This window comes from Neolamprologus multifasciatus, chromosome 20 (assembly GCF_963576455.1).
Source record: "Neolamprologus multifasciatus chromosome 20, fNeoMul1.2, whole genome shotgun sequence".
Classification (NCBI taxonomy): domain Eukaryota; kingdom Metazoa; phylum Chordata; class Actinopteri; order Cichliformes; family Cichlidae; genus Neolamprologus; species Neolamprologus multifasciatus.
In genome coordinates this window covers 26,431,613-26,441,475 of record NC_140458.1, presented here as the reverse complement: position 1 = coordinate 26,441,475, position 9,863 = coordinate 26,431,613, and the positions used below count along the sequence as shown (strand labels likewise).

At 37.7% G+C, this 9,863-nt stretch overlaps 1 long non-coding RNA gene across 1 annotated transcript; it reads right to left on the bottom strand.

The window, feature by feature from the left end:
• Positions 1-636: 636 nt before the first annotated feature.
• LOC146495047 (uncharacterized) lies at positions 637-5,859 on the bottom strand. The gene is made up of 2 exons (XR_014871401.1): positions 1,377-5,859; positions 637-822 (listed from the first exon to the last, which is right to left on the bottom strand). It is a non-coding gene; the product is annotated as an uncharacterized LOC146495047 (long non-coding RNA).
• Between the last annotated feature and the right edge of the window lie 4,004 nt (positions 5,860-9,863).

Sequence of the window (9,863 nt, the reverse complement as noted above, 5' to 3'; positions counted from 1 at the left end):
TGGCTGTGGCTACAATGTAGCTTGCCATCACCAGTGTGTGAATGTGTGTGTGAATGGGTGGATGACTGGATATGTAAAGCGCTTTGGGGTCCTTAGGGACTAGTAAAGCACTATATAAATACAGGCCATCTACCATTTACCATAATTAGAAAAAGACTGAACAAGTATAGCTTGTTTGGAAACATCGCCATGAGAAAGCCTATTCTCTCTAAACAGAACTGCCTCTGTGCTTTGGACAGATGAAACCAAAGTGGCAATATCTGGAATAATACACAGTGCCATTATAACACTGGTGGTGCAATACTAGTAGTGGGCATGTAAGACCTGTTAGTGCTACTTCTTGCCTTCTTTGCCTGTAGTACTGGCAGTATAGTTACCTTTAACCACAGTACGAGGACAGAAGGGAAATATGGACCAGATCAGACAGGTTCTAGAGTCGTAGGAGCCAAGGGTGTATGACAACAGAGGACTTGTACACAGTAGGTGTAGAAAACACAATTGCATTTATTAGCAATTATTAAAGTTTAGCAGGTTGTACACATTTAACAAAAGTAGAGCGCGCTTCTTGAAAACAAAATAAAATAAACCCCACAAATAGTCGACCCAAGGATATATTGTCTTTTGTGTCTTTTTCAAAGTCAATTTCAGTCTTTCAATGTTCACTAGTCACTCAGTGTGTTTGTAACCAGTCGGGTTACAATCTACCAGTTCATCCGGCTCTTTGGGCTGGGCTCGCCATCCAGTACTGGAAAAGGGATCCTCGATTCTTCTCAGGTCCTCAAAACCAATCCAATCCAAATAAGCAAAGGGAAAAAACCTGACCTGGGGACCAGGCCAGAACACAGTAGTTCAACATTTAAGCTATCATATCTATAACTTATTATTACTACTGGTTGCTTGTAGTGTTTCTAAATTTCTTTCAAAATATTCCATGTTGTACAACAAATTATTCTCATTTCAAAAGGGAGAAAGTGCATAGGAAACACACATTTAAAATAATACAAAATAGCTCAGCAGTGCATTAAAAATACACATTGGCTTGAGATTTATCAAGTTTCAGCTAGGTAAAGTGCAAGTGAAGGCACTTAGTTTCACGTTGCTAATACTTAGTGTGCAGAACTATAATTAGCACCATGAGAAAAGTGAACATGTGCTAACATAACAACTTCGCACAAAACCATACATTATACGTCAATACCACAGTAATGTGACATAAACCTTTAAAGAACATCTCGTATAAAGTGCAGCAGACTCAGTGCTAGTTGCTTTAGCCTCGGAAAAGGCACTTTCATTGCAAAATGGCTAACGGAAGTTAGCATCGGAGCTAGCGGCGAGTAGCATGCTATGCTAGCGCACATGCGCTGCCTGGGACTTACCATGTGAAGCAACAAATGCTGCACGGGGCTTCACAGTGCTCACGCTGGCTCACGGAATACAGTAATACAGTAATGGAATACAGTATCACCCTTATTATTCTCGCCGAAAAAAGGATTTTCACTATCCAGCTAGCTTCTTCGCTGCACGGGTAAACTGATCTTTCACCGTCTGTGTCTCTGGCGTATCTGACTGGCACACGAAGGCGCACACACAGGTGTCTGAGCAGCGCACAGACTGGGGGAGGGTCAGACCGGCCAATGATTGGTTGCTCAGTGGATCTAACCAAACACTCTACAGGACTAAGTCCTGCCCCCACACCATTTATATATTACATATACATATGTACATATTAATTAAACTTATGTTTACATGCTTTATCAGTATTTATTATAGTTAACTTTGTTTTTATCAATATTTATTCCCATTGTTACGAGTATGAATATTTATACTTTTAATCCTGTTTTTAACACTGGGTTACACCATGTTTGGTGAAAAGCAAATACAGCATATAAAAAAAAACACCACACACTGTATCAACTGTAAAGGAGGGGTGATGATTTGGGCTGGTTTTGCAGCCACAGGACCCGGGCAGCTTGCAGTCATTGAGTTGACTGCCCCTGTATATCAAAGGGTACTAGTGTCAAATGAAAGGCCATCTATGCAACAGTTTAAGCTTGTCCAAAAGTGGATCATGCTACAGTGCAATGATCTCAAGCACAGCAGCAAATCTACAACAGAAAGCCTGAAAAGAAAAAGAATCAAGTTGGGACAATGGCCCAGTAATAGTCCACACCTCATCCCATCAAAATGCTGTGGTTGGATTGTAACAGAAACAGTTACAAACCCAATGAAATCAAGCAATATTGTAAAGAAGAGTCAGCCAAAATTCCCCAATGATGTGCGAGACTAATGTCATAGAGAAAGTTGTTAATTCTAGTTATTGATGCCAAAGGAAGTTCTACAGAAAACCAAGCTATTAAATCATGAGGTGCACTAAGTTTTCCACATACTGTTTCTGTTTCCATCAGATGTTGTTCATATCAAGTTGGATTTACTATTTAAAATCTGGTAGAGGCTAGATTTTATTTTATTTTTTTACTGTCTGAATAAGTAAACGTTAGAACTGACAAATGATGTGCTTTTCTTTTCCAGGACTCATGCTGCTTTTTAATACAACAGTCTCGTTCTAGTACAACCTGTGAACCTTTATCTATTTTCATTATTTGTGATTACTTGTAATTTCAACCTTGTGCAAATCTGGAAAAAGAATTCTATTGATAATCAACATCAAAACCACAGTGTGTGTTTTTTGCCATTCTTTTTGTTTATTATGCACCTTTGTTCTTATTTTTATTGAGAATTATGAAGGCTCAAAGGGCAAGCTCATTTTCTTCAAATGAAAATTGGATTACATGCATAGCTTAATAGTTCTTGTGTGGCAGCCTTCAAATAACAGTGGGTCAACGGGTAGCAATAAGAAACTTTCAAATCAATATTAGCCATCATATCTACAAATATTATAACAAGTAATACAAAACTCTTAGAAATGGAAGCAGTGACTGCATTTGTAACAGTAGTGATAATTATCAGATCAATCAGGACTGATGATCTTGTAGTTTAATTAGCTGCTTTAGTCAAAAGTATTGCTATAATCCCAAATATTTTCAATGAATATGCTTTTAAAACAAAAACAAAAAAACAACAACCATACAGTAGCTTTTCCTGACTTATCTCTATCTGAGCATCTTTTGCAGCTCTCTCTGTTTGCCTTGAAAACCTTTACCAAGAAAAACCGAATTCCGAAAGTTAAGTCTTGTTTCAGCCTCTTAGAATTTAGGTTATGTTCTGGTAAAATTACTGTCAGGTTCATTAGAAATTAGGTGAGATTGCCTTGGATGTTCTTCAGTCTAATTTCACTAATTTCATTTCAAATTCATTGTTAGAACAGCAATGAACTGAAAGCAATGAAAGTTTGTACCTTATCCCTCTCCCATTCCAAGATTAAGCAAAGGAATCTAATTGAAAATCATCTCTAACACAAGAAAACATGTGCAAACATGTGTGTTTTCTCAAAACATTGTCACAATTAATCATTGTCAGCAGATTAGATGTGTGACCCTCACATCTTTAGACATCTGACAACGAGGTGGCTAAATAACTGAAGCTTATTATGAGCTAACATTATGTCAGCTAATGTTGGGTTTGATCGTCTTAAAAATTATACTTTCCCTCATTTTGATTACATTTTCACATCATACAAGACTTTTTTCTTAAGTGTCTAAATCAACACAACATTAGATCCATATATCCAAAGACAGTTTCACTAGCAATCACTCACAGAAGCTAAAAGTGTCTAACAACAGCTAAAAGTGACAAAAACAGGTGAGCTTACCAAGAGAAAGGTTCAGGATCTGCTGAATTGTTGCTATACAAAGTAGCCTCTCGCTTTCATTGTGGGGTACAATGTAAAATTAATGTTTTTGATATCTGTAGGTTAATAAGGAAAAATGACCAAGCTCAGTGCTGCAGTTTCTATAATTTGGTGAGAGGAATTGTCTAGGGTCAGAACAATTATCATTATATTATATATTGTATGGTTAAAGTGGGTTAAGTTGGCCTTGTATCTCTGTGTCACTCCCAGCTGTCAAAAAAAATATGGGGGGCTATTAAGCAGAGACCATGTGGCTCAGCCTGGGGGAGGTGGGAGTTACTGTGATATTACAGTTTCACTCCAGTCCTCTTTTTCCCCATTTTCTGCTCTATTTATGCTTAGGTCAAAAAGGCTAACAGGCTCAAATGTTGGCTCATTATTATCAATGAAAAAAGATTTAAAGGGTTTTCACTGTGCTGGTTTATGCACAATTTCAAGTATATGAATGTGTATGGAACATCTTTAGAAGCAATCGGGATATTTTGTATAATTCCTTACTGAAAAGATGATAAATTATTTCTTTAAAGTGTCATGTATAGGATTGATTTTTTTTTAAATGATGAATGATGATCTAAATTTCAATTATAGAACACAAAAGATTTATTGATGTGCAAATACAAGAGTTTTTGGTTCAGCAAACACACTCTGATTACACCATAAGACTTGTGCCATGCTGATGATATGTTAATTCAGCTAAGTTTCCTTTTACTAATGAAATAGTTTCTCTGAATATTAATAGGAGTTTACATTAACAATAACATTCACTTTTCAATGCTATTTTGATTAACTAATCAGTTAAAAACAACCTTTGATTAAGGGTTATTGGGAAATGTACTCAGCTGATCGTGTAATGGGCAAACATTGTTAGTGAACAATTGGCCTTACAGAAAATCATCAGGATACAGTTACATAGGAAATGCAGCTTTAACTGAAATATACTTAATTTTGTGAAAAACACACTAAGAATAGTGTCTTTCTTCTAGTTCACAGGATTAACTCAACTACAGAATGATAACCACATGTTAGGCTTCACAAATGTGCTGTGCTAGCATTATTGCTAGCTTACACAATCTCTACTCAAAATATAGAAAATAGTGATGAGAATTCCCGCTCTTTTTACTGAACCGGCTCTTCAGGTTGTTTTGTTACTTTAATTAATTTATTATTAACAATAATATAAAATTATGCACAAAAGGAATTACCAATGTAAAAAAAAAGTGGTTTTATTTATATATGTTTATATATAAATATATGTGGTGGCCCCTAGAGACAAAGCACGTCCAAACTCCAAAGCATGTACAAACTCCAAAACACATTTCTAGCGTTAACTGAACGTCAAAACAGAGCTACCTAGATCACTTAAATTACACAACTGAAATGTGTGCATGTGTGTATTGTTTGTGTATTTATACACAAGCACTCATATATATTCAAATAATTTTAAAAAAAAGTTCATTTACCTGTTACTACCACACACCAAATCTGGTCGTTGGTACTTGCTGGCTTGTGTAGCCTCTATGAACAAAAGCTCAACACTGGGCCTAGCATCCTGGTGCACTTCTGTTGTGTTTTGTACGTGTTTTGGAGTTTTTACGTGCGTCTGAGTTTTTATGTGTTTTGGAGTTTTTACGTGTTTTGGAGTTTGTACGTGCTTTGTCTCTAGGGGCCATCGTAAATATACTTTTATTTATTCACTTTTTTATTTCAAATGTAATAAATAAATCATATAATACAAAAACCAACTAGTCACAGTTCAACTTTTAACTATTTAAATTTTCAGCTTTTTCCTTTTAAACAAATTTAAAATGAAACAACACAAAACACTGCAAACCACAACACAATTAAATATAAATTAAAATATGAAAACAAATAGAAGGTGCACATTCTCTGTCATATGGGCCTGCATGAATAAACTTTCTGAATCCTTTATCATCTGCAACTGAAAATAGTTGTGGATGATTACTATACCTTTCTAATGTGACCTTGTTGTCCCTGGCTCTCTTTCTCTCTCTCTCTCCCTCCTGCTCTGTTCCTGTGCTCCTGCGAGTGTAAATACCCCCCCCCCCCCACCCCCACCCCCTCTGCCCAGCGCAAAGCACAGGGCTCGAGTGCAGAGTGAAGCGGAAAAAAAAGTGCGAGAGAGAGAGAGAGCGCGAGAGGGTGAGAGAAGGAAAAAAAAAAAAACACGGCTCGCGATAAGGATTCGGCTCTAAGAGCCATTTCGTTCGCGACCGACACCTCACTAATAGAAAATACATGAGAAATCTAAAAACTGTCTCTCAGTTCTGTTCACAGCATCAAGCAAATTATTGGGCCCAGATGAACTATGTGCCAATGAGACCAAAAACTATTCCTTCATTTGAAAGATACCTTTTCACTCTCCCCCCTTTCTCTTCTTCTGACAGAGTATCTTTTTTTCAATACCACTTGCAACTTTCACAATAAAATGTCAGACTTCACAAGACTGCAATCTACTGATATCTAGAGATTACAGCTTTACATGCTGCAACTTTAAATGTTCAGTTTCTCAGATGTCACATTTAAACTGTCCTTACTTTTGAAAATAATCTTTCATCCCCCTGTATTGACCTGTCTTTCTTACATCTTTCCCCATATCTATTAGTGTTACATATCATACTTTCTTCTTTCTCCCAGGGAAATACAGCATTGAGTTTGGCTAGCAGACACATTTTGTGAGAAACTCATGAGAAACAGTTTGAGTGTTTGGTGATATTTTGAGGCACTTGAAAATTTACATTTGAAAATTATCTGCTAATAAAACTTTATGTCATTTATTCTTGCTTTTCTTCTGTGGTGCTAGCAAGATGCTGAAGTACTGCAACCAGTTTTATTTATATCTGCACCCTGAACACATAACATGGATGAGAAGAAAAAGACAGTGGCTGAGATGGTATTATTTTCGTTGTTTTCTTATAATGACCTAAGTAACTCCATGCCCTCAAAAACAGATTAATTTATCAATTAGGGGCATTACTCTACCTTCAACCATCCATCCCTTTTCTTCTGCTTACCCACTTCAGGCTCATGGGGGAACTGGAGCTTATCCCACAGTGAGCCTCTCCAGTGCCTTGGAAAGCTCCACATAGGAATCACTAATTCCCAAAAATGTGGTCTTCTTAATTAAGGCTTCTTATTTCTTAGGTTATGTTTATAATGACCAGGCTTACCACAGCAAATGAAATATCTGGCCATGATCTTGCGCTGCTATTTCTCCAGTATAAAAATTCACCAAGAAGAGCTGCATCAGCTCCTCCAGATGTTCAGGTGGGTCAAAGTTCCAGTGCTGGAACCGGAAGGTGGGAAAGAAAGAGTGGCCAAGACCAGAAATAAACTTCACTTGGGGGAAGGCTTTAAAGGATTTTAAGTTTTTCTCACAGACTTGTTCTTTGAGCAGGTTGCTTATTCTAACAGCTAGGGCCACTAACTCTTCAAAAGATGCTGGCTCATTGATTGAGGCTAGTTCATTTTTAAGTTAGTTAATTAATTAAAGAATCATAGAAAGTCCATCTTATCGCTTTTGAAGCCTCTCAACTGCAAAAGACGCAAAACTCAATTGAGTTGACTCAGATTTATTGCCTTGACAAACAGTCATCTACTTTTTATCTTTGCAAAGGGGTGTCAAATACTCTTGTTAGTTCTTCCACAAACTTTTCACATGTGGACAACTCTCTAGCATTAGTAACTAGAAATAAACGGGATTAAATAGTGTTTTTCCCTCTGAAGTGCCCGATGCTTAAGCGACCCTACAGCATGGGAGATTTTGGAGTAGTCATTACGTTAAACATGAAGTGAACCACTATAGTGAAAATAGTGATCACTATAAAAGGAAACTTCCACACCAACTCAGCTCACCTCCAAAAGACTCAGTTGTGGAGAAGTTTTGTTTACCATGCATTGAAGATAGTGGCAAAGCAGCTACGCCAGGTTCAGGGGGCTGAACTCATGATTCAGTAGCAGAAGTTTGAGGCAACTTGGATTGATGACTTGGATCACACTGTTCATTTATTTTAGTCGTCAATGTGTGACTTGTAACTGTTCAACAAGAGAACAGACAACTTGTACATGATGACCAAGCAGCACTTCTTGATTGGGAAACAGCTGGTTGTACACCAACTGACTCTGCTGAGTCCAGATGTTGGCCAAATCATTCTGTCATGTACTCAAAGAGCAGATTCCAGTAACTAACAGCAGTTTTACAGAAATTAACGTAAACAAGGAATGAGTACTGATAAAACACATTAGTGGCACAAAGATTTTCACTACTGGAGCAAGGCTAGAGATTCTGTCAGACAGGAGGTGGAAGTTGGAAGCAACCAAGGTGGTTTGTTAATATCTTGTAACAATTGTAATCAGTCCAAGTCCTTCTTTGTAGGAGATTCAAAGGTGCTATTAGCAGGCAGGCAAGGATCCCGATGAAGTGAAAAATGGGCAGTCAGGTGTGTTTTAGGTAAGACTTTTTCTTGTTGATGTAGGAAGTAGCTGTAGGGTTCAGGTAAGGAACAGAAGAAGTATCCTTTAAATTCCTCAAGGCAGTGGGAATATGAGAACACATGTAAATCGCACAGATTTGGGTAGGGATGGAAAGCAAACAAGCAGGGCTATAGTACGAAAAACAGAAGAATCAGGACGTGGGAGGCCTAATTACCACCATAATAACCACAACGATCTGGCAAAGAGCAGAAGGCCTGAGAACGAGACACTCCATCCACAGGCGGACCAACGAGGAAAGGTTTGCACGATGGTTTGCAAATGACTGCAAATGACTGAGAAATGACTGAGAACCTTCACAGGCATGATGACTTTACTTTATGACAACGGAATTTGACTGCAGATAATGTGGCACTATATTCAGCATCTGACACGATGAATGAGTCATAGATTATCGCCCAGTGTGTGTGTGTGTTTATTTTACATGGCACACAAAACACACTACCATGAAGAGTTGGAACTATTTAACGGGGATGACCTCCCTGGCTTTTCTGGAGGTAAGATATTAGTTATCATGCACTTTAAACTGTGGAAGCCTGCAGTATCCCCTGCTACTCATGAATGAATGGATTTTCTGGGAGTCCTCATGGCAGCCAATTAGTGAGCCGGATGATAACTTTGCATCATTTTTTTTTTTTGTTAAAGGGGGACTTTCAACTTCTAAAACATCTCGGCACCACACACTGATATGTTTGAACTATGTGGTGTAAAAAAAGGGACGACAAGTAAAGACTTAGAAATGGATGCAAATTATTTCATTGGGAAATAGAGAACACTTTCCTCTCAGTTCATGGGCCCAAATGACATAGAACAAAAACAGCCTTTGCGTCATTTAGGAGCTCACTTCATGTACTGCAAATCTTTTAATTTAAACTTTTAAGTTGGTTTGCAGTTGGTGCTTCTAAGAGAACAGAAGGGGTTATTTATCCTTTTTACTAAAGCCTTTCTCCCTTCCCTTGACACATAAACATCAGAACTGAATACCATAGTTTCTTTAATTTGGAGGTGAAAGGAATTGTCTAGGGTCAGAACGATTATCCCCAGTGAAAATACTCACTGGTTAACCCGTGTTAAGTTGGCCTTGTATATCTGTGTCACTCCCAGCTGACCGAAAAAAATATGGTGGGCTATTAAAAAGGAGACCATGTGGCTCTGTTAAGGGCAGCCTTGAGGAGCTGAGCGGTCTTGGGGGAGGTGGGAGTTACTGTGATATTACTGTCCTGCTCCAGTCCTGTTTTTTTTTTTTTTTCACACTGTCTGCTCTATTTATGCTTAGGTTAAAAAGGCAAACAGGCTCAAATGTTGGCTCTTCATTCTTCATAAAAAAAGACTCAAAGGGTTTTCACTGTGCTGTAAAAAAATGGGTTTAAAAGTGTACACACAATTTCAAGTATATGAATGTGTATGGAACAGGAGGAACATCAGGAGATTTTGTATAATTCCTTACTGCAAAGATGATACATTATTACTTTAAATTGTAATGTAAAGGATTGTTTTTTTTAACATGGTAAGTCCAGCACAGAAGATTGCATAGTAATCAAGAGAT